We start from the raw sequence: 25,000 nt of genomic DNA, 5'->3' as shown, positions 1-25,000 counted from the left end.
GCGGGAGGCCATCCAGAGAGAGAGAGAGAGAGAGAGAGAGAGAGAGAGAGAGAGAGAGAGAGAGAGAGAGAGAGAGAGAGAGAGGAGGGTAGGGTGGTAGTGGAAGTGGTGGGGAGGTTGTACATAAAAGATAGTTTATGCAGCAAGGAAATGACGGTGCCACTTGGCATCCTTCCCGCTCCCTTAAGGAAACCACACCTCCGACATCAACCTATGCCTCCCCTACACAACCCCCAATAATGACCCCCTGCCACTGCATCTCCCCCCTACCTTTTCAATGATCAGTCATGTCCTCTCCTCATTCCCACTGTTCCCAGTACAAACCATCATACTTTCCGTTCCTTCCTCCTTTCCCGTCACCTTTAGATTCCGTTCTACGACTGAACTAACGAGATATGATTGGGTCTCTCTCTCTCTCTCTCATAATTCTTGACATTCCTTCAACCTTTGGTCGAATGAAACGCAAAAAATTAGTGACACTTTCAGGGCGATACAAAAATTTCATGGGGAGAAGTTGTGTGAAAAATTGTTTAATTGATAAAATCAACACTATGCATCAGTGGTCACGAAAGAGGGTGAGCATGTGTTTACAAATACGCAATCAGACAAAAACACACTCTCATCAGAGATTATAAACTCGAAATGACTGCCCTGAGGAATGACAGTGTCAACGACCTCACAAAACACCGACTGAACTGAATGAGAAGGGCAGTGTGACTAAAGCAGGCCGACTCGAGATCAAAGCCTCCGAGCAGAGAGGGTCAAGGCCCTTCCATTGTATGCAGTAGAAAACCAAAGGTACGGAAGTAAGCGAACCGCCATATTCATGAAAGACGCCAGAGATCAAGAAGAAGACAGCGGGTCTTCTATACGGTTCAAAAGTCGAGTCAAAATTCAGAGCCGCCAACGGAGCAGCCATCATCAGTTCACGAGTCCTAAGTGGTGATCGAACTATAGGTTATTTGGATGGTGAAGAGAACTTGCAATTAAATTATAAACTGCTGCAGGCTGCACAGTTTCCACTGCTGCAACATGTAAGCGAGAGACACGGCAGAACCAACAGTATGCAAAGACAATACTTAGTGAGTGGCTGATATTCGCTGGCCCTTAGTATAAGAACACAAGGACTGTTCAATCCATAAATTATACAGGAAATATTATTTCACATAAATTATACAGGAAAGGTTACTTTATGAAAAACACCAATGGCACCAGCAACCTAATGCCCTTAACTAGCCCAGTTTTCCCCCTCTCTCCCCAAAATCGAAAAAAGAATGAAGACAAGGAGAGCAGAATAGTTTATTCACGCACTGGTACGTTCGCTAACTTTACCTGACTTCCAGCGAGTCATGGATCTCATACATTAAATTTTGAAAACTAAGACTTGATCAAACAGCGACCTGCGTCTCTGATAACGTTAGATATCATTTCTTGTTTCAGGCACTTGTGGCAAATCTCGGCCTACGGTACTTGGATGTACGTAGGCTGGGTACGTGTGTAATCATTGTATACACACATATATCCATACATACATAAATGAAAATAGATGAGATACATGTATACACACGTAGATTCGTCAAGACACCTGCTTAATTTTACAAGCAATGAAAAGTAAATTCAACAAAATAGAAGAAACATTGTACCTACATAAAAAAAAAACACACAAAAAACCGAGTTCACGAGAGAAAGTGAAAATAGTTTCATATTCCAGGAACCATCTCAATCTATCGAACATCACCAGCAGCAAATTACAAGCGTCCAGTTCTCTTGAACACATGTTGGGAGAAACTGCTCTATAAAATGTGAATACCTTCAAGTTGACAGAAAACACGTAGGAGACGTCATTTATTGTTATCATTATTAGCAGTGTCGTTGTGGCCTCTAAGAAACCACTTTCCGGGGTGGCTCCAGAGACAACAGTTACTGTCGCATTCGCCCTCAAAATTATCATTAACCTCCCTATCATCATATTTTTCATCTGAATACGGAATTTTTCACAATAAGAATATTATGGACAAAGAGTGCAATTATACGTAGAAACGTGTTTATGGTATTCCCAATTCAGGTGATGGTGGACATACCTCCTAAACAGACAACTAGCAGGATTCGATAGCCATACACACAAACACATACATTATATATATCATGTATGATTCATACGTACTATAGAGTGATTCACACTATGTATGAATCATTCTATCCTGTGGTAACTGATATGCACGTCAATGGCAATTTTACGCCATTTAATAATAATAATAATAATAATAATAATAATAATAATAATAATAATAATAATAATAATAACCACTGACGTGAAAGGATTGGACGCTGGTTTATCATATGTATCAACAGCTGCTGAAAAGCAAAAAGAAAACAGCTGTGACGGACTCTACGAACTGCTCAACAAGCCATTCTAACCTACAGGCAAAAGGTCATTTTAAGCTAACAGAGTTAACATCTGGAAGAAGGAATAAGCTCCGTGAACTGAATGATCGCCTACATACCAAAAGGCAAGTTTATCTTGGGTCTAAAGGTCACTGATAAGGATGCGAAAAGGTAGGCACAAAATGAAGGTCCTTAAGAAAAAGGACTTTACTTGTAGATGCAGTAACGTAAACTATTTGATACGATACAAAAAAAAGTCGGAATACAGAACAAAAATTCAGTATGAGCAGCGAAAAAATATTGGCCCAAGAAATCTCCCAAGAAATTAAATATGATTCACCCCAAATAAAACGCACAAGCACGCGCCTCTCATAAAGCAGACTCCTAAGCTACCCATTTACTTGAAGCGGAACTGCACAGACATGCTATACAGGAACAATAATGGCTTGTTTGACAATAAAGTCAACACTGTTTACGTGAAATGTGAAGTCACCTCAACGATAATTATAAGAAAGGAGAGTCTTAACAAAGTCTCCCAACCATTTCGTCTTAGAGTCAGTTTTTATTTGATCCCTCAGGCAATGAACATACATTAAAGTTCCGAAGCAATAGCTGAAAAATGTAAATACTTCTCAGCCCTATTAGATAAGGCAGACTGAACACAAACAAATACAAAATCGAACATAAAAATTGCTAAATGAATGTTAGTTAGTTAGTTAGGCTCACATCCGAGAATCCCGCATTCGAATGAAAGCAACGGTAAGGGGACCGCAACCTAAGTACTAAATGAGGTATCTTAGTTGTTACTCGTATGCTGTGGGTCGCAGCTGGAACAGATGGAGAGAAGAGCAGGGAGAAAATAACAAATGCGAGTGATCGCCGCTCAGTCAGAATGTATGGCCACCATAAACAAGAGATGGCCTTGAAGGAAGAGGACATTCCCACCTCATCAGAGTGAAACCATTCATGAGATATTATGACAGAAAGATGATAAGACCCTCGTTCACATAAAAGGTACAATAGCCTCTATCGAAACAAAAATAAGACTTCAACCCACGGATCAAGGCATTCACAGCGCCAGAAATCAAGGTCTTTAGGATTGGACAATCAGATTTACCAAAGCCTGTTGCAATTTCTAAGTCACGTTGCACTTTGCAGGCAACAAGACTTCCTGCGGGGATTCGCATAATGTGATAAAAAAATCACCTGGTAAAGAATTCATAGTTTCCGCTATCTTAAACAGTATTTCCATGTGCCAACAACTCTAGCAACAAATATGTCCAATCAATTTTGGTTTCTTAGAAGATCAAGAATAATACGTTATGTAACACTAGAAACACACTCAATAACACAAGTAATTATAGGACAGTAGCCAAGGGGTAGAGCAATACAATAAAGTATCTGTGAGCGCTGTATCTCAACATAATAAAAGCGAGAATTACTTTTCCCCAATTTTTTTTTTTTTTTTTTTTTAGAAACTACAAAATTTAGACATTAAATTTCAGTGCATAACTGAAAATGTTCACTGAAATTTGTCAATAACTACTAAAAATTCTCATGCCGTATCCAGAACAATCTCTTTAAACCATTTATTCTATTTCATAAAAAAAATGCAGTTACCAACAAATTTGCAATATGCACGTTTGATGTGACAAAAAGAGAAAGAACCACTGAGAAAAACCCAAAAGAATAGGATCCAAGCTTCGATACCCAATATAAATGGTCTTCTGCGTATGAAAATGCTTTACCTTGAAGAGAATGCACAGTGAACGAGTCACAGTAGTTTCAATAGCCTAAAATGGGAGGGGAAAACATTCTTCCCAAGACCTTTATATTTCATCACTTTGCTATGGACAGTTCTTCCTTGTATCTAATAAATTTTGATAGGTTCACGCTGCATGGCACATGCGCACCTGCAAGATATGCGTAAAAGTGTGAGTGCGTGCGTGCGTGTGTGAATGTGTGTGGGCGTGAGTGGGTGATACAACTTGGCAGGGCGGGGGATGAAGGTAGCAATAGATTGGCATCCCACCTCTCTCACGTACCATCAAGAGCAATGCCTCCATTAACCTCCTCCCCTCCCCTCCCCCCAACACCAAACACAGCCAAATCTTTAACCCTTCTCTATCCCTACTCACTCCCAATCCCAATCAAAACCATCCCAAACCGCTCCCTCCCCACCGCCAATAACCCCCCTACTTCGGACTTCCGGTCCCTTGACGTTCGCCCGAACGCTCCCCACTCCCCCCGCCGCGTCCCTGAGAGCCAAGTTAGATAAAAACGAGGAGTATGAAGATGGGCACGCAGGGGTGGGGGGTGGGGGGGAAGGGCTTTGCATAAGGTAACGGAAGAGAAGGCCGCAAGAAGTGAAGAGAGGAAGCAAAATGCAAAGGAAGGAAGGAAGAGTAGCCACACACAACAGTGAAAGAACTACTGTCGGCAAGTCATCCGTATCAGTAAATATGATCAACTGTCGCCATCACTTACGGTAACAGCTCATCATACTTACTGCGCTCGGCAAGATTTCATGTGAATGGGAGAAACATCGTTACTCCTTACACAGGAACATCTTATATTTTCTGCAATGACATTCATATGATGACTGTAATGATGGCCTGCGATCAAATTAACAAAAAGGGGCAACATTAAAAAGAAACCGATTCAGTACCAAATTTAGTCTTTATTATACATCAATTAATAATACGTGAGATGTATACACTGTGTACATTTGCATGTGTATGGATATTCCCGTATTTGCTAAGGGTTAATAGTACTCCACGTAACAAAATGTCACTGCCATTTGACTATCTGTAAAAAAAGTATACCTTAGTTTTACCAGACCACTGAGCTGATTAACAGCTATCTGTAAAAATCGTATAGACAGTAGAGTCTGAAAAAGACTATACAAACAGGAGCTGAAGGAGTCACGACATTTATACAGTCAAAGATGGGGTGGCGAGGCAGGCCTACTTTCAACATTCCATGAAACTCTGGAAACATTTTTTTTTTATGAAAAACTGTCAAAATATTTGCCTGGAAGAATTAGTGATGCCTCAGATTATCAGTTCAAATTGCTCTGCACCTCTGCTTCCGGTTTTCCGAACTGCAAAAGTATTTTTATATGTAATCATTTATTTTTGTTGATTCATATGCATTTGGTTATTGTCTCTGTGCCTACCCTTCTTTCCCAAATCAACATTCTTTTCTAAGGAAGGTTTTGCTTTGCAAGTCAACAGACTTAAATGCTATTTTACACACGTAGTTTCCAATTACAAAAAGTTATGATAATATTATTATTGTTATAATTTTCATCCACATTTTCATGCGCCCGACTGATTTTGCATGAATAATGTATATGCATCTAAGCCTAAGTAACATACAATTAAGGGGTACTGGATGAAGACTGAATAAATATGCCTCTAGTCTCGCTATTTGAGTTAAAATCTAAGTACACAAACACACACACACACACAAACATACAAACACACAAAACACAAAGACAACTTGTAGGGAAAATAAAAAAATAATATGAATTGAATTATAACGATTTAACCCACCTAGGTGTCAAATTCACGCATAATTTCGCGGGTGTTTTTGAAATTAACAAGAAAGACAACGAAAATATCCAGACAATAACATTCAAAACAAGGAACCACTCATTTACTGAACAAATATAAGATGTGATTGGCGTACCCTAAGAAGTGAGAGAGAGAGAGAGAGAGAGAGAGAGAGAGAGAGAGAGAGAGAGAGAGAGAGAGAGAGAGAGAGATACTTTACTGGCGGTGAAAGCCCTGGTCCCCACAGTGCCAAAATCCGGGAGATGCAAAGACACTTGAGGACGGGAGGAGGAGGAGGAGGAGGAGGAGGAGGAGGAGAGATATTAATCTTCTGTTGTGTCCCTTACACGTCTCATCCATTAACCTACCGAGACGCGAGTCTATAAAAAAATAAAAGAACGAAAGAGAGATGGAAACACGTGTAGGAGCGCTGATTAGTTACGCTGAGGGGATGTACTGTGTGCACAAGGTTACAGAAACCGGTTTCGTGACATTGGTGTCTGATTCACTGTGACTGCCATTCCGAGGCTTGCGACCTTGTTTCCCCTCCCCCTGTCTGGATCTTCCTTCATGACATTGATTTTCTCCTTTGCCCAACCCCACCCCCAACTCTCTCTCTCTCTCTCTCTCTCTCTCTCTCTCTCTCTCTCTGTTCAGCAATTTACCCTTCATACATTCCATTTACATAGTTCATTCTCTCCTTTCACTTTCTCGAAAATATTACAGATCCTGCAATCATGGAATCTAATTCAGCCTCCATTCCTCCCACCAACTCTCTCTTCTCTCTCTCTCTCTCTCTGATTCTGCGTGGGTGTTCTGGTGCTGATATTCGCGTGCTTGCGTGCATTCATGAGTGTGTGAATGTGTGTGTGCGTGTGTGTGTTTGTGTGTGTGTGGGCGGGACGGCGAGAGAGCGGGACAGCGCGGGCGCCGTTTTCCTAAGAATGGCGGCGGACTGTTTCCCCCCGGGAGCAACGGCTCTGCTCAAGATCGAATGACGTCGTGAACACTGTACGCCAGGAAGATGTAACAACGTTTACTGCGTTCAGTGAAAATAAAAATAAACGCAGAAATCCTTCCGACCGTTCAGTCATTTTTGTTATTCATCTAAAAGAGGAGATTGAACCCATGAGCCCAAGCACTGCGTTTGGCTAGCAGTAGTCCAAGGACAGACATGCCCTCGGGACTGCTCACATTCATCATTCGGGTAGATGCGAAACGTTCCTCTACGAATGGAATAGAATAGGATATAGAATTTTGGCCAAAGACCAAGCGCGGGGACCTATGAGGTCATTCACTGCTTAAACGGAAATTGAGAGTAAAAGGTTTGAAAGGTGTAACAGGCGGAAAACCTCGCAGTTGCAAAATGAATCAATTGTTAAGAGTGGGTGGGAAGTAAGACGGAAGAAAGAGAATATGAACGGAGTTACACAGCCTATAATAATGAAAACGTCCGGCAAATAATTATCTAATAAAACTTAGTGCTAGAGAGAAAAGCAACAATATCCGCATTTCACCTTAAAACGTTGACAAGCTTTGAATCCAGTGGGTACCAATGAGTAAGCCTTACCGTATGTGGTGTCATTCGAACGCATGCATGGTAGATTAGGGTGAGGCTAACCTAGACTAGTTCTGCCACGTTGAGGGATTTTGTAATAGGTCTACTTCTGATGCATTTTGTTTTAGCTGGAGACCCATCTTCACTATCGTAACCGTGTTTTATTGATTATTGCATGTGAGGGGAAAAATATCTATCTATCTATAGGTCACTTTCAACTCTCTCTCTCTCTCTCTCTCTCTCTCTCTCTCTCTCTCTCTCTCTCTCTCTCTCTCTCTCTCTCTCTCTCTCTCTCTCTCTCTCTCTATATATATATATATATATATATATATATATATATAAATATATATATAGATATATATATATATATATATATATAAATATATATATATATTTGATGAAAGTGACCAGTAGAAATATAATATAAATGTCTACTGGTCACTCTCACCAGAATACATAATAAATATGTAAATAGTACACACACACACACACACACACACACACACTCACACAAACATATATATATATATATATATATATATATATATATATATATATATATATATCACACACACACACACACACTCACAAACTATATATATATATATATATATATATATATATATATATATATATATATATATATATATATATATATATATATATATATATATATATATATATATATATATAGTGTGTGAGACCAACGTCTTTATTTTGCCATTAACAATGTAGATGTTGACAAAAACAATAACAATATCTATAAGTTGTGCGTCAAAAACGTTTGTCATCCTCTGTGACTGATCTCCAGCGCCTGGCAATAAGATGCCTTTCAATCTCGGCGGCCTGAAATTAATCTCTGTTTCTCCCGACTGAGACATGCCTATAAATACTCTTCTCCCGATTTCCTTATTTCATATTTAATAGATTTATCCATATTGACACATCCAAAAACTTGTACTGAGCTCTGTGCATTTCTTCCAAGCACACACCATCTGCCATCTCTAAGGCCAGTTCTGAGACAATCGGCACATTTTTAAAGTTCACTTTCTGTGCGGGCTTAGTATTACCAAAGCTTGGAGACTTTGACCTCGGCTGCTACTTGGGCATTCCCCAACACCCTACCTTTGTTCATACCCGTGAGTGATGAGAGCCTAAATGGAGGATTGTTCCTTTTCATAAGCAATGATTTCACTGCCCCACGGTTCGAAATGTCACCCTTTTTCCGCACAATGAAACGAAGTAAGCATACTGAGCTTTCGCTGCTTCAGTAGTGTTTTCTTTTCTTGCCCAGTCGAAAGATACCAAAGGAACACCTTACAGACAGGAACTCTGGAAAATACCAGGGGGAGCAGCAGCATACCTTATGGTTCGAGAAAAGACTTCTTCAACAAAGCAAAAGTACAGTCAGTCAAGCGCTGTACTGAATACTGAGTACGGTTATCACCCAGATGGAATGCTACAGTTGAGACGCAGTCGTGAATGAGAGAATTATGCAAAATGGCGTCCATAAAAAGTTGGTTAAATAAACCAATGCTGCAACTGAATCAACTTTTCCTATGAACAGGAGAGGAAACTACCCACTAACCTAACGCATCTGACGAACCTAATTTGTATACGATTCTGCACTATCCCTACGCTATTATTATGGCCAGGTTCTAATAGGTCAAATGACAAGGCATGGAAGGGCCAGCTTTGTGTGTGAGAGAGAGAGAGAGAGAGAGAGAGAGAGAGAGAGAGAGAGAGAGAGAGAGAGAGAGAGAGAGAGAATCAGATGAATGGTACCTAATCACTGTAGGAATCCTGATTACCTTACTGAAGGCCTCACTTTTTTTTTATGACGTTATAGTGTCACACATTTTTATGGCACAAAGATCATTCACGATTGTTATTCATTTTCTCTCCATCCTTTTTGTGCCCCGCAACAGTTGACTAACATGGGCACTGAACCAGTGTTGCCGATTTATTTTTACCCATAAAACGTTTGCACTTCAATAACCTGTTTTTTTCCTAAACTGGACGATGTTCCTTTTTAAGCTGTTTACACACTGAACCAGCAGACCCTCTGAGACAGATGAATGAAAATTTTACTCAATGGTTCCAAGCTCCACGATTTTAGCGTTAATAATACTTTAGCAGTCTGATGATTCCACATCATGTATATTTCTTTTTATTCACCTTCTTAGCATCATCGTCTTATTTCTCATTTCCCTCCTTTTCCCCTGTCCGAAGGAACAAATGCTTACATACGCTATAGATGAGAGAATTTCTATTTGTTCCAGTAACTTTATAATGCTAATTTCTATGAACGCCTTGAAAATATTCATCATGTACAACTTACAAAATGAAGTAAGGGCAATGGAGGCTCAACACGTACCTGGAAAGAGAGAAAAACGTGTTATCATACCGATGCTATCAACAAGAAAACATCAAGCAACATCGCACTAAAGTTATTACATTTACTGATGAACCCTATGCTCCTCAAGTCTGATTACGATTCACAATGATTATCTTCGTGAGATACTAAAATGTACATATAAGCATATACGTTTAAAGTATGAATAAAATAATAATACTAGACATAAAAGGTTTTCATATTTTATTTTTGTATTATTATTAACTTTCCTGCAAGATCGTCAATTACAAGAAATTATGCTAAATTAGAAAAACACCAAATATATAAAAAAAAATTATCAGAATTAACATACTGAGGGAACGCACTAAAGCCCACGAGAAGATAGCCCCAGAAAGATGATATAATCTCCGTGGCTGTCTGAGGAACCTTAAACAACTCTTGTGTTCTGAGACAGCTTCGCTTGCTATGATAAAAGTATCCGTCTCGCATTCCTTTGATCTACAATAACCCACCCATTCACACAAACCTCCCCCTTCAGCCATCCACGACCAGTCACCAGCGAGAGAGAGAGAGAGAGAGAGAGAGAGAGAGAGAGAGAGAGAGAGAGAGAGAGAGAGAGAGAGAGAGAGAGAGAGAAGCTTATTCGCACACCACAGGCCGGCCTCCTTCCACACAAAACCATCCCAGGGGAGTCTACCTTCATACAAGCCAGGACCTCCCAAATACCCCCAGGGGGTTGGCTTTGAATACCCAGCTACCCTACCTCCCCAACTTGCTTCTCATTCCCTACCTCACATCTTCTCCATATCACTAAAGCTACCTACCTACCTATCCCTTCCTCCAGTAATGATGTTTGCCTACTGAGCACAAAAATGAAGCTGGGAAGAACGGAGAGAGCGAGAAAGAAGATAGAGGGGAAATCATATGCTATTTATAGTCAATTTATTATCAGCGATGAAAGGATTCTCACATTTTAATTTCTGTTGTCTTCAAATCTCTCTCCCTCCTTCGCTGACAGATGCCTGACACTGAACACTGGAGGAACGAGAGAGAGAGAGAGAGAGAGAGAGAGAGAGAGAGAGAGAGAGAGAGAGAGAGAGAAATAACGACTTAATTAAAGGTGACCTATTGGAGCCACCAGAGCTTTTAGAAAAATCGCCTAAGAGTTGACCATTTGTTGTCGTGGAAACCATCTCGGATATTAGAGGAGAAAGTTATTTTCGGATATACAAATGCTTCACAGCTGGCTGCAAAAATGCGATATCCATTTCATATTTATCAAGTTATAATGTAATTCCATATTAAAATCTATCGAGTTTTATCTTCAAAGGTCATCGTCAGTGTTAAGCAAAAGTACCGACGATTACGTTAGTATTCATTTTCACTGTTCTCCACCTTCCAGTTTTCAATGATTCCAGTGACCAATTAACAACAGCAACGAAGATACATCATTCATTTATAACCTAAAGACGTTTCTTCGTTCCTCTGAGCAGTCAAGAAATCTTTCGAACTTACTCCGACTGTTCATGGGATCCCAGATAACCCTAATCTTTGCAAGCAGAGACGACGCTGTCCATCACTGACTCAGACTTAATGTTTTTGTTTCAATTTATTAATTTTTGGGGAGGTGGGTGGGTGATGGTAGTTCTGGGAGTACATATTTTGGAGAATGAATGTTGCCTATGAAATTCCCATGGCAACAAAGTGACAGTGTGCAAGAAATAAACGCATTCAAAGCAGAAAAGTTGTTATCCGCACACTGTCAATCAGGATACCTATGTCTTTTATTTCTTCTCTTCTCAGAGACTGAGTTCTTACAATTTTATTTTCTCATTTTTTTTTTCAGAATTTACATCTCAAATAAACATAGATGAGAAAAAATTGTTACGTACGTATCTCTGATCCAAGGGTTTAGCAGTTTCATTTTCAAAACATTCACATCCTGTTTGGCTAAATCACAGCTAAATCTGTGTGTGCGTGTGTGTGTGTGTGTTAGAGAGAGAGAGAGAGAGAGAGAGAGAGAGAGAGAGAGAGAGAGAGAGAGAGAGAGAAGGTTCGACTTCATTAAAAATAAAAAGTTCCTTGAAATGAATCAGAGACAAGGCACTTCCAAAGGCCGTTGCAATGGGGATTATGAAGTCCACCTCCATTGGCATCAGATGACTAAGCCTTTTTTCCCCTCTGTTGTAATCAGGAATAAAAAGAGATTACAAGAAAAACACAATGGATATCTTTCAATTGGATACAGGAGCGTGCATACGGAAAACGTATGATGAAAATTCTATCGCGAAATTATTCATTTAGGGCTTGAGCGAAGCCCAAAGTGAGTAAGTGCTGTGTATATTTTGTCTCGATATGTCAAATTATATATGCTGTCATAAAGTGTTCCAAATACCTGGTTATTACACACCTAATCACAGAATGCACAAATCTACCTTATTTCAGCCAGATGCCTGAAAAATTACAACTGAGCACTCTAAAGACAACAGTGATCCCTTAAAAAGCTTATTAATCGCGTGAAAAAATAAGACTCAGTTTATCAAAACAAGTGTGAGATATCAACATTTAAACAACTAAAGGAACAAAACAGGTTTATCACTGAGCCTTATGCACACAATTAATCCTATCACTGGCGGTCAGTAAATAAACACTTGTAAAAATCTTACATACGAAATTTCATTATTAAATTCAAAATTTATAATTGGAATTCACAATCTGAAAACATTTACTGTTACTTGAAGTCAACAAAAAAATTTAGTTAATTCTTGAATTAAATCACAAAGGTTAATTTATCAAGAAATTAAATCAGTCAAGCAAAATTTAAACCATCAAGAATTACTCAAGATTTGAAAAGAAAATCTTAGTAAATGAAAATTAAAAAATCAAGTATGCAATGTTAAACTATTAAGAAATATTTAAAATGCAAAGTAAATAAATGTTATATCACCACTATATATAATGTGAAAAATTAAGAGATTGCAAGCACAAGAACACAAAAATACACAAAAGATTTACCAAAAGCAATTTCACTAAGGCAAAAATCCGTTAATATATCTTATTATACCATGGTAATAATAAGTACATGCACGGCTCGAAATTCACAAAACACTTTTTTGATAAACGCCGTTACTAATACATATTCACTTTTTACTACCGTTATCAGATCTCAAAAGCTAAGATTAATATCAATGACCAGACAAATATTTTATGTTAAGAACTTCTCTCTTTTGAGAGAGAGAGAGAGAGAGAGAGAGAGAGAGAGAGAGAGAGAGAGAGAGAGAGAGAGCCACGTGGAAGGTCTCTGAAATCAGAATGAGAAAAACTTTAGGATTCCAGCTACAAGTAAAACAATCAGATGACGTCATTATTAGAGGATTGTGGGAACGAGATACAAGAGAAAATTCTAGAAAAGGAAGATAACCTCACCTCCTGAGCAAAGCGTCTTGGGGCTAAAACTACCGCGTTAGAACAATAACATGTGATCAGAGCAATGTAATCTTGAACATGACGCAATTGCCATGTGCTTCGGCGCGATATCTCATTCGCATTTCACAAAATGGGACACGTGTCTTTACCAGAAAATTGTATGGGACCAAGCTTTTAACAAACTCTTAACAGAGAACAATACATGTGACATTGTTAAATCATTCGTCTTCTTCTCCTGAGGCAAAAATCTTACACGACTCAGCTGTTATCCTGACCTGTCAACACGTTATCTTTCGCGATGACACTCGGAGCAAAACAAAGCATTCACAGAACACATGTGGCTGGGAGACAAAATATGCGATTACATACTACGCTATTACTGAAACGTTTTATTAATTCTAAATTACGCTGTTAATTTATCTAAATCATTAATTCTTGTGAGACCTGATATTACACTACATACGATATTTCAACAATTATTATTATTATTATTATTATTACACAAATCACATGATAACTAGAACAGTAAATATATCAAAATCATGGAAAGATACACTTTTTAAAGACATCATGAGTATATATATAATATATATATATATATATATATATATATATATATATATATATATATATATATATATATATATATTAGAGCGGATTCGACTTTCAACTATTTCTGCCGCCTTTCTCAAGAGGTTTAGGAGCACTGACTGCCTTCTTTACATTCAGAAGGTTTTCATTGGGTGTAGGACAATACTGTGCTCAGAGCTTCCTTCTTAAAATTTTGCCTCAGTCTTTTCAATAAAAATGCTTTTGACGACAAAAATTAATATGGCTTCACACATCACCTGCACATCTCCAGTTTTCCTTTAGCTTTCGTCAAATTTCTGCTGGCGGACATAAGAATGCCAACACTGGTGGTCTGTAAAATCTCTGTTTTCTTCGTAACTTTAATCTACAAGTCACTGTCCCTATATCTTGTTTTCAATCGAGAAGTTATAATATTTTTAGAAGGCATCTTAGACGAGGAAAAGCCATAAGTCTGTTTACCTCAAAGAACCTGAGCTTTTTTTTGATATCTACTTACGAAATTTTTTTTAACAAACTGTTTTGGCCATATTCTTAGAGGGTACCTTTTTCTCCTATTTTACTTAAACAGCCACCAAACAAAGAGCCCACTGCTACTTAAACAACCTACCTAACAAGAAATTTGATTTTACTTACAATTTGATTAATTGGCTTAACTATAATGAAATTTTACTTAAAATTTGCTTCATTACCTTACCTAAAAAGACGCTTTTACTTAAATTTTGCTTAATTGGCTTACCTAACAAGACACTTATTTTTATAATTTTGCTCAATTAACTTACCTAACAAGAAACTTATTATACTTCAATTTTTCTTAGCTTACCTAACAAGAATCTTACACATTTTACTTAAATTTTGCATAATTAACTGACCTAACAAGAAACTTACCTTACTTAGCTTAATTAGTTGACCTAAACAGGCATTTATTTTACTTGAATTTTTCTTAATTAGTTGACCTAAAAGACACTAATTTTACTTAAATTTTGCTTATTTAGTTTACCTAACAAGAAAGTTATCTTACTTAAAAATTGTTTAATTAGCTTACCTAACAAGTAACTTATCTTACTTAAATATTCTTTAATTAGTTTACCTAATAAAAAACTTACCTGTATTTTCCTTAATTAGTTTACCTAACAAGAAACCAATTTTACCTAAATTTTGCTTAATTAGCTTACCTAACTAGCAACTCATCTTACTTATTTTGCTTAATTAGTTCACCTAATAAGAAACTTATTTTACTTATATTCTCCTACTAGTTAAACTAACATGTAACTCATCTTACTTAAATTTTACTTAATTATTTTACCTAACAAGAAACCCATTTTACCTAAATTTTCCTTAATTAGTTTACCTAACATGAAGATTATTTTACGTAAATTTTGCTTACTTATATAGTTTACCTAATAAGTAACTTATCTTACTTAAATTTCACTTAATTAGTTGCCCTAACAAGAAACTTGTATTACTTCAGTTTCCCTTAATTAGATTGCCTAGCAAGTAACTTACATTACTTAAATTCTGCTTAATTAGTTCCTAACAAGAAACTTATCTTAAATATTGCTTAGTTAGCCTACATAAGAAAATTATCTTACACTATGCTTAATTAGCTTACCTAACAAATAACTTATCTTACTTAAATTTTGCTTAATTAGCTTACCTAACAAGAAACTTATTTTACTTAAATTTTGCTGAATTAGGCCTAGCTTACCTAACACAAAAAAATTACTTAAATTTTGCTTAATTTGCTTGCCAAACAAGATTTATTTTATCTATTTTTAAGTAGCTTACCAAAGAAGACACTTATTTTACTTAAATAAATCTTGCTTAATTCGTTTACCTAAACTTATTTTCCTTTAATGGCCTCCATAACAAGAAACCTGGGTTCTGAAACTATGCTACATTACACCCTAAAAAGGTCGCCTCAGTTAACCATTTTCCTGGTTCTCTTTTCTTAGGGATTTCTGCCCTGTGTCCTACAACCTTCTTCACCCACAACAGACACTGTAATGTCAACCAATGCCAGCTGTTTTTCCTACTCCTTCACAATCACCTCAACGCTGGATTTCTTTGTCGTCTCCTCTGTTCCCACAGTGTTATGACCCTGTGTGTCCGGAGTGGTAATTATGTCACCATCAAAAGGGACAGTGTTCTTTTGTTATTTTCGAACAGGTAGTGACTCGAGTTGTTTTGTGCCGTTCTCGGTTCCTTAACTGACAGAGAGAGAGAGAGAGAGAGAGAGAGAGAGAGAGAGAGAGAGAGAGAGAGAGAGAGAGAGAAACATTGGCACATAAAGATGACTAATACAATAATCATTTTTGTTTGTAATAGAAGAAAAAGGCCCATTAAGTGAAACTTGTGTTTATGTTTACCGTACTTCTTGTTATCTACACATTTTTAACACGAACAATTTAAAAATACTGCTCTTGGCTGACGTTAGCTCCTGCTATTCACTTCAGCGTACTTTTACCAGAAGGGCATTCTGAAGATGATAGCAAGAGCTATCGTAAGCTAAGAAGAGTATTTTGCATATAGTTCATCTGTTAAAAAGTCTATATAATAAGAAGACACCAGAACCAGAAATTCACTTTATTTTCTATTACCAACAGAACGCCAATGTTTGTCGATTTTTTAATCACTATATTTAGGTCTTTCTCCCCTAGATCGAGAACGGGATATGTTGTATATCAGGTCCACAATAATATTCAGTGGTGAATTACTGTTGATTTTATAAAAACGTTACACGAGCTTTCGAGCCCTGTCCTGGGTTCGAAAGCTCTTGTAACGTTCTTATAAAATCAACAATAATTCACCACTGAATATTATTGTGGACCTGATATACAACCATTATATTATTATTCAAAGTATATGCAGACATTTTTAACATTATTTTATTATTATTATTATTATTTATTATTATTATTATTACCTTTAGAATGCCTATGGACATTTAGGTTCTAGAGGTACATCCACCAGAACACTGGAAGTTTCATCCAATTATATCCAATTCTAATTATATCTCATTCAAAACTCTGACAAGACAAAAAAAAAAAAAAAAAAAAAAACAAGCAGAACTAGGCAAAACACTATACAACTAATTTGCAGATTAGCAGGTTCCTTCGACAAAAGTACAAATACACAAAAATTGTACCATGATAACCTATGATTCAGTTGAAATATCCTGAAGCTTACAAATGAAAACCAAAAATGCTAATTAACTCACATAGAAGTCAAGTGATTTTTGGCTAGAATGCTCTCTCTCTCTCTCTCTCTCTCTCTCTCTCTCTCTCTCTCTCTCTCTCTCTCTCTCTCTCAATAATGATGTGGTTACCAACAGCCCCGGATATTCAATAACATATCAAAAGACCCTTCAGAAACGGTAAAATCATAATCGTAATAATTTAATACTAAATCACGATGAGAGAGAGAGAGAGAGAGAGAGAGAGAGAGAGAGAGAGAGAGAGAGAGAGAGATGAAGTAGGTTACTCTGTAACTGCTGGGGGGAAAAAATCGTCACGCATGCGTGTCCACACTCGCGCACAAAATCGCACACATGCACTGGAGCAGGAACTACGGGAACCTGGCCATTTAAAATTCGAGACCCCGACCGTTAGATACTTTTCTCGAGTTCTGCTTCAGTTCTTCCTCGTGTGACTCACCCACTAACTCAAACAAACCACAGCAAACCTCTCTCTCTCTCTCTCTCTGAGCCTATTACGAAAGCGGGATTTAACCTGTACAAATACGGTGGTCTGGGATTACCCTGTCGAATGTCTCCTAGATTCCCATCTCACACAACTCTGTGGATTTGATGATTATTTTTCTATTGATTATTAAAAGCAATGGTGTCAGACGTGACTCTGGAATCTGAAGTGGCCATTATCAAGTAAGCTTTGTGGCCTGCAATCGCTAAAATGACCAGGAGTGTATTTTGGCCCATGCTTCCAATCACGTGCATTGGGTGGTCAGTCTCCTTGAAAAAATGACGAAGTTCTCACATAAAGTGGTCTTCAGGTCCTCACCCGTAAAATCCAGTTATCATTGCAAGTGTACAGTAAATGAACAGACAATTTACAAATTTCAAAAAGTGCGTGTAAGCAATGTATCCATCTCCTAAACAGCTACGCCTAACCAATAGCAAATCGGTTCACATGCACACAACTTTCCATTAGGAATTCGAAGGGGTACACTTAAGTCTTTAAGGTTCTCGTCTCCTTCCAGAACTAATTTCAATTTAAATGATTTCCAAATTGTGACTGTGACTTCATGAATACACAACTGACTGAAATCGGAAGAACCGTGCCCGCACTTTATAACCGGGCAAAAAATAAATGGGCAGACGTTGCCAAAAACACCTGTAAGACTTTTACCTGATATCTATGTCCATATCACGTGCCATTTTCGAAACCGTACGCACTTTAAACAACCTCGTACAATATGGGGGTGATTAAGCATTTGCAAAGGGAGCCAGGCTGAAAGATTCATCGCGATCAGTGATGTTCAAAATGATTTTTTATGAGTAATAAGAAGTACAAGATGGGATACTATTTTCAATAGCAATACTATGTAAAAAAAAAAAAAAAAAAAAAAAAAGTTTTCGCTTACACTCAATCCTGTGTTCTTATTTACCATGCAGGAACTGGCTGCCTGCCAATTACAACCACATCGTTAAAGAAGCTAATCATGAATAATTTTAGAGAGAAATTTAACAGTGTTTTACTAAGCTAAATATGGATGCGTCAAGAACAATACTGTGGCATTTATATATCAAAATCGGTTTCTGGAGGGTTACTCCGGACTGCCATAATATTATCTGAAAGGCTTGAAAAATACTTGACGGCCTTATTCATTCCCATGGAGTCAAAATCTTTATCACATACCGAGTCAACGTAGCTCCTGCTTGGATAAATGAACATTTTGCAACTTTTAGCAACATTTGATGCTCATTTTCTTGTCAGAAGAACAAATTTCTTATGTAACGTAATAGAACCGGTATTCATCACATATAGCCTACATGTTTAAAATTAAAGATAATAAAAAAAACTGAGAGAGAGAGAGAGAGAGAGAGAGAGAGAGAGAGAGAGAGAGAGATTATAGCTACTAAAACTGGCGTCAAAACACCGAGAGAGGGAATTTATAAAACTATAAAACTTAAGGTTGGACAAAGTCCCTTTAACAGTATTGCATATAATAACCAACCATAAAAACTACACACTCTCTCACACTATACTGTACATACACACATTTATATATATACACAATGTGTGTGTACGTATATGTATATATATTTATGTGTATATACTCGTATATTAATATATATCACACACACTATATGTGTACATGCCATCGCCTTTTACCCTTTGCTATAAATCCATAGGCAAGGAATTGAGAGAGAGAGAGAGAGAGAGAGAGAGAGAGAGAGAGAGAGAGAGAGAGAGAGAGAGAGAGAGAGAGAGAGAGCGGCAGCAGGACAGGCGCCAGCCAGGGGCATGCCTTGTTTCTCTCAGTCTTTTAAAAGTGGTCGTCCTTGTCTAAGCGCAACCCCAAGGCCTTGCCCCACACAATCACACACACAAACAGACGCACACAAACCTCGGCTACCTGACCCGGCGACTTCCGCTACCTGTGCACCGAAATAAGAGGGACATACTTACCCCCAATGTTTCCACATCCCGTAATTACCTACCTCCCTCCTCCACCCATCCAAACTCCCGACTGTCCAGCGGCCAATTCATTCACTTACATTCCTCTACCATTCTTTCTGACCGTCTTAACTCTCTCTCTCTCTCTCTCTCTCTCTCTCTCTCTCTCTTTCGGGATTCATGCCACCCAATTCCACTGGACCATGTAATTTACTAAATTATATATATATATATATATATATATATATATATATATATATATATATATATATATATATATATATATAATAAGGTTCTTCATCAAACAACAGAATACATACATACATTTAATTCCACAACAAGCTCCAAGTCGCACAAAAACTTGGATGTCCAAAGGAATTAAAACATAAGATATATATATATATATATATATATATATATATATATATATATATATATATATATATATATATATATATATATATATATATTCGCTCTGATAATCTGGCTCTGGGTCCGAAATATGCTACAGACTTCAGAATTGCTTCATATTCTTTCACTGGGATCTTAGGCTTTGTAGTGGTAAGTTTATCGAAAGTGTGTGAAAAATTCAAGAAGCTAAAAGGACACTGTGGTTACTACAATTACATACGTATCAGGAAAAAGTGACCAGCAGATTCTGTACACACATATACAATATATATATATATATATATATATATATATATATATATATATATATATATATATATATATATATATATATATATATATATATATACACACACACACACATACATACTGAACAAGACTTGGCCTTGGGTTAAGGAAATGCGTCTGACTCGAAGAAAAACCATTTTAAATCTCAAAAGAATGACAGAATGACACGAATGAAAGTTCAGTTACCAGGAAAAATAGAGAGAAAAACCCAGAAAACAGTGTTGATCATGATCACACTACCTTCAGTCAGTGTCAAAAAATGCCTGACACGACGCTGAAACAACGAACGCCACAATACCACGGGTGTCAGGAAAATCGTCAGGGAAAAATATGCAGTTTTGTGAACAAATGTCCGTGCCATCTTGATATCAAGCTCAATCTCAAGACTTACGGTCAAGGTCAAGAACAAATGGCAACTGAGATGTTGCTCAAAACATCCTCATTTTGAACACAGCCATCAATGAGAGTGAAATTAATGGATGAAATACAAAATTTTCGGACAGACCTAATTAATTATAAAAATATTGTCCACCTGGGATATTCAATATAAATCGTAAGTACTTTTGGAGTAAAAAAAAAAAAAAAAAAAAAAAGCTAATTACATAGCAAACTATCACTTTTCTGAGCCACACACAAACACACACACACACAAATATATAAATGTATATCATAATTTTTCTCGCAACATGGGATGGATCCAGAGAAAAATACCCAAGATCACCACCACATTCATAATTAAACTGCTGAATCATGTATGTATGAAAACCCCTTTGCAGTATAGCTCTTACGACATTAGCTGCCTAGTACGTAGACGGCACATCAACATGTCAAACAAGCTGTCACAATGCGTCATTCAACCATATATTGCATAGATTCTTGGACTTCTTGCATATCAAAGCCCTTCGTTTCCAATAACTCTTACACGCCCACCTATCTAACCACACATTTATAGGTCTTTTTCTCCATCCCTGCTAACATTCTGAATCATACACTCTGTCCCTTCTTTCAACTTGACCATACCATCTCAACAGACGCTAAATCTTTACCACTTTTACGTACCCTACATTATAACCCTATCAATGCTCCTTACGCCTCATACAGGCTACTACTATTCAAACAGTTCATTCCAACAGCCTCCATTCTTCCATTCTATTTTCTTCCATTCACAATTAACATCCACTCTTCAATGCTATAAAGGAGTTAGCTCAACAACCTCGAAGTACATTCCCAACTTGGCTTCCACAGATAATTCGAATGTCATCCCAATCTTTTGAACATACCCCACTACCATTCTTGCTTCAACTATTCTGGGACTCATCTCCACTCTCATCAAACAATCATCCATTATTTTACTCCCAAATGATTATATGGATCAGCCACGTTTATTCTTCCATTATTACTCCCAATTCCTGATTTTCTTTTACCCTCACAACCTTATTTGTGCTCACATTTACTCTCAACCTTCTCACCTTGCAAAAATTTTCTAACTTTTTCAAGTGTCACTGTTTCTCGTCACTATCGGCACACTATCATCCGCAAACCTCAACCATTTTACTTTCAATTCATGACTCATCTTTTTATCTAACAACTTTGCCCTTACGTCACACCATCCCTAAATTTACTGTAAAACCTTTTAACTACTCTCAACAACTTATCTTCTATATTGCAGATTGTCAGCACCCTCCACATTGCCTGTTTATCGATTCTAGATCCAGGTATGCCACATACAACTCTTTCCACCTTACTTTCAAACTTCTCCCAAAACTGTTTCATTACAAAAACTTGGTCCAATCACTCTCTTCCTTGCTAAACCCACACTGTTCTTTCACCATCAGTCCTGCCTTCTGTTTCACTTTCTCAAACAAAATCCTAGCACACACTTTCCGCGGCATAACAGGTAATGTTAGACTCATACTTTTACCTTTATATACCTTATAAATCCTAGACAGCCCCTCAAACACTCTATAAGTCAAGCATACTGCAACATCTCATTTGTAACCCTGTACTGCAATGTGCCTTTCCATTCTTCAGACCCTGAACTGGCCCCCTGGAGTCTTCAAGTGACTTCTAAAGGCATTCTAAAGCTTACACTAATCCCTTCCACTATTGTGTCATTCAGCTGTGTCTCTATTCTCCCCTCCACGTGCAACGATTCTTCAAAATACACATTCGATCGACCCAGGAATGCATTCTCTTCAGATAGCATCTTTTTCGTTGGCCCCTTTAAAATTCTGAGGTCCATCTACTCATTAACCTTTCTCTCTGCAATTCCTTCGAGTATGTATGTATGTATGTATATACAATCACACTCAAAAGGAGCTGCCTATACATTAAATTTACTTCAGATTGAGATGAGATTTTTGTTTTAGCTTAAACATTCGTTGGTACATATTTCGAAGTGGTCAAGTCAACCTGAATGACTACCACATTCAGTTCCATGGCCTGTATCATTAGGTATCATCAACCAGGTAATATCATTACTATTAGCATTCTCATCACACTACAATAAATATAATTTTATCAGCAAAAAGTTTTTGCCACCTTATAATAACCTATTACCCTGAGGAAAACAAACAACCCACACAGAAAATAAAAGTACCAGAATAATTATCGAGAGAGAGAGAGAGAGAGAGAGAGAGAGAGAGAGAGAGAGAGAGAGAGAGAGAGAGAGAGAGCAATGATCCCAAGCTGTCATTATGAACTTCACCTTTCCAGATGGTGACACAGGCAGAGAGAGAGAGAGAGACTGTAACTAGAGAAAACCTTCGCCGCGTAATAAAATATAGTCATAGATAATGACGAAATACGTGTAAAATAAAGATATCATCTAAGGCATTCCTTGAGTACGCAATGGCTGTGCCAACCAGGCGCATACAAAGCGCGCATACAGCTGTCTGGGTAATTTCTGTTTCTCAAGAGAGAATGACTGCTACGCCTTCAACCCTCAAAGTTTTCTATTTTTTTTTTTGATACTCTTAAAATGACTCTAAATGGAAGAGAACTTTTACTCGAGACCTGCTCTGGAACAATTTCGAAGAAAAAAACACACATCGGAATCTCGGAAGGTCATCGTGCCAACCTACATTTCATGAGCGGCGTTCTACAAACGGTCAAGAAGTAGAGAGAAAGATAGCAACGAAGGGAAGTAATAGAAGAACTCTTGCCTGATTACAACAAACACAAAAACTTACTCAATCACTAAATGTAACCTTTACAAACACACACACACATATATATATATATAATTATTTATATAAAATGCTTATTTGTAAACAACGTTAGAAACCCGTTGTCAGTCTGCTGTTAACTCGGCAACGAATATCAGCTATGAGCACATCAACAGGTACGACTTCCTGGTACTATAGTAGGCCGTTCAATTCCAAGCGAAGTAGCCGAGCCTTCAAAATAACGGGCCAAATCTCTCTCTCTCTCTCTCTCTCTCTCTCTCTCTCTCTCTCTCCAACATTGCTAAATTGTTACTCATCAATTTTTTCATAGAACTTACAATGCGTAATCGTGTTTTCATGTTTCCAGATAAAGTTACAAAATGAAGTATGAACACATCCACGTATGTCTATTACAAATCTCATGCAAAGCCCCACAGACAATAATGTGATATTCTACTCTATAAAACGTTATGTGTATCCAAATTTTATTTTTTGGAAAAAGAATGGTGTGAACGCAATAAACAAACTCCCCCCCCTTTTATATTTGCCATTGTCCAGCCCGATTAAAACCTCTCTTAACTGACCCCTAAATGCATCGCGAGGCCCAGGATTTGTCATTTTGACCCTCTCTCTTATTACCGCCCTTTTGAACGGTATAGGAACACAAATTGTTACCAGAAATGAGTTTAACGAAATACCCCTATAGTCTGCTATATTTTAGCTGATGGATATTATTCTAACCTGATATTATTGAAGCTTCTATCTTACTTCTGACAGGCTAATGTATTGTAGTAGAAGGTTAGAGGGTAAATATACCTCTTTATATATATCTTCTTATAGTGAAGAATTATCAAAAACGTCCTCTTAATATCAATGCCATCTTTTCACCGCTATATTCTTTAATTCTGCTAATTAATCTGGCAATTAAATCAACTATTTCATATTCCATGGATATAACAAAAAAAAACCGTTTATATATATGTGCAAAACCATTTCAACGAAGAGCCACCACTCCGACAACCATAATCAGCTTCAGTGCTATCGACAGCGGAATTTTACTGTCAGCCTTAAAAAACAGTACCATAGGATCGACCCAAGAATTAGTTGTCAAATGAGAGTTATAAAATGAAGCAAGATACAGCTCAAGAACTTCGAGAGCCAAGTGATAAGGTACTCGAGGAAAAAGGATGAAAATTACTAGGTGCACGAAAACAGCCGTGACCCAGAGAATGCTAAAAAGAACCTCAGTAACGTCACCAGTGTGCTGAGAAAGTGTATAAGCGGCAACCTTCCAAGGATGGTCACAAGCGAGGTCTTTAGACCTTGGTCACAAGGCCATCCATATAAAACAAGGTCTTCGGACCTTGCATCTAAATGCTGTCATGACCAAATCTTTTCGCAACTTCGCTGGGGGTTGGTTGTTTTAGGTTGAACCGACCTTGCATTATATAAGAGCGGGCCTTCCCAAAGCGGACAGAGGTATAAGATGCCTGGCCTGGACCTCTGGATTTTCTAACCAACGGAGACGCAACTTCGCAGATCGAAAAAACAGTTGTCGAGCAAACGGCTGCACACGATTCACGTGCTGAAGCGAGATTTAGAGTTCGCACATAAAACGCTTGTAT

General features: G+C 37.6%; 1 protein-coding gene across 1 annotated transcript in view; it reads right to left on the bottom strand.

The window, feature by feature from the left end:
• Positions 1-25,000, bottom strand: part of Shc (SHC-adaptor protein) — a 104,776-nt gene that overhangs the window by 60,445 nt on the left and 19,331 nt on the right. The gene's annotated exons all lie outside the window — the stretch shown is intronic.

Source organism: Macrobrachium rosenbergii, chromosome 29 (assembly GCF_040412425.1).
Source record: "Macrobrachium rosenbergii isolate ZJJX-2024 chromosome 29, ASM4041242v1, whole genome shotgun sequence".
Lineage (NCBI taxonomy): Eukaryota > Metazoa > Arthropoda > Malacostraca > Decapoda > Palaemonidae > Macrobrachium > Macrobrachium rosenbergii.
The sequence above is the reverse complement of the archived record's forward strand: the minus strand, read 5'-3'. Positions and strand labels throughout refer to the sequence as shown.